This window comes from Gossypium hirsutum, chromosome D08, assembly GCF_007990345.1.
Source record: "Gossypium hirsutum isolate 1008001.06 chromosome D08, Gossypium_hirsutum_v2.1, whole genome shotgun sequence".
Taxonomy (NCBI): domain Eukaryota; kingdom Viridiplantae; phylum Streptophyta; class Magnoliopsida; order Malvales; family Malvaceae; genus Gossypium; species Gossypium hirsutum.
Genome location: NC_053444.1, coordinates 15,253,743 through 15,255,027, shown reverse-complemented (window position 1 = coordinate 15,255,027; position 1,285 = coordinate 15,253,743). Strand labels below are relative to the sequence as shown.

Below are 1,285 nucleotides of genomic sequence, written 5' to 3'. Positions count from 1 at the left end.
GTTCCTGCCCTTTGGTTACTCCGGGAAAAATTCGGGTAGTTTCGCCATGATAGGTTATAGAAATTAGATTGCAGCCTTTGCCTTCCTCGATTTTGGTCTTAGTTACCCACGTAATACAGAAATTCTGGGTTTGATGGACATTCTTCGAACAAATATCCTTCACCACAATAAACACAGGCTACATTTTCAAATTGATTCATTGGATGTGCTCCAAAACTATTACACATTAGTAGTAAGATTTTTTAACATTGAGGATATTGATGATACTTGAGATGCGAGTGAAGTAAGTGCATCTACTTCATGTATTCCAACGACTCGTCTTCCTGACGCTGCTCAATTGGTTGGCCATTGATAATTGTTGCTGGCAATCCTTTCAATGATTTCATAAGCCTTATTATAAGACTTAGAAAGGAGAGCACCATTACAAGAAGCGTCCACTACCATCCTCGTGTGAGCATTGAGACCATTATAAAATGTCTCAAGTTGTATGCAATGTAGGATTCTATGATGAGGGCACTTCCGTAATAATTCTTTGTACCTTTCCCATGCCTCATACAATGACTCATCATCCATTTGTTGGAAAGCAGTAATCTCATTCCTCAACTTAGCATTCTTGCTAGGCGGGAAATACTTCATAAGGAATTTTTCTGCTAACTCTTGCCATGTTGAAATTGAGTTTGGTGGTAATGAGTTCAACCAAGCTCAAGCTCTATCCCTTAATGAATATGAGAATAGCTTCAATCGTAATGCATCTTCGAGTACTCCAGCTAACTTGAAAGAATCGTTCACCTCCATAAACAGTCTTACGAGTAGGTGAGGATCTTCGGTAGGCATTCCACTAAATTGGCCCACTGTCTGAAGCATCTGGAACATGAGTGGATTCAACTCGAACTGTTGTGCCTCAATTTTGGGTCTCCTAATACCTGGATTAAGATCATGAAATAATGGCACGGCATACTGTCTTAAAGCTCTATCCCTATCATCAGCAATAAGGATAGGATTTTGAAAAAGGTTTGCTCCGTTTCCTTGATTCAGATTTTCGAAGTTCATCTCTTCAGTCCTTCTCTAACTTACTTGTCTTCTTCGTTGCCGAAAATTTTGTTCAATCTCAGGGTCTACAGGGAGTAAATTGATGATTCGATCAATACTCATAAACACTTAAAATAATCACAGAAAAATTAACTAAGTTAAAATTTGAACAGAAAAATAAACCAAAATTCAAATCTAACAACTTCACAAATAATGACTTTTTTAAAACACAGTCCCCGACAACGACGCCACAAAC

At 38.1% G+C, this 1,285-nt stretch overlaps 1 non-coding gene across 1 annotated transcript; it reads left to right on the top strand.

Moving 5' to 3' along the window:
• The first annotated feature begins 499 nt into the window (after window positions 1-499).
• On the top strand, window positions 500-606 carry LOC121220426 (small nucleolar RNA R71). Its single transcript, XR_005917628.1, has one exon. It is a non-coding gene; the product is annotated as a small nucleolar RNA R71 (small nucleolar RNA).
• The last annotated feature ends 679 nt before the right edge of the window (window positions 607-1,285 follow it).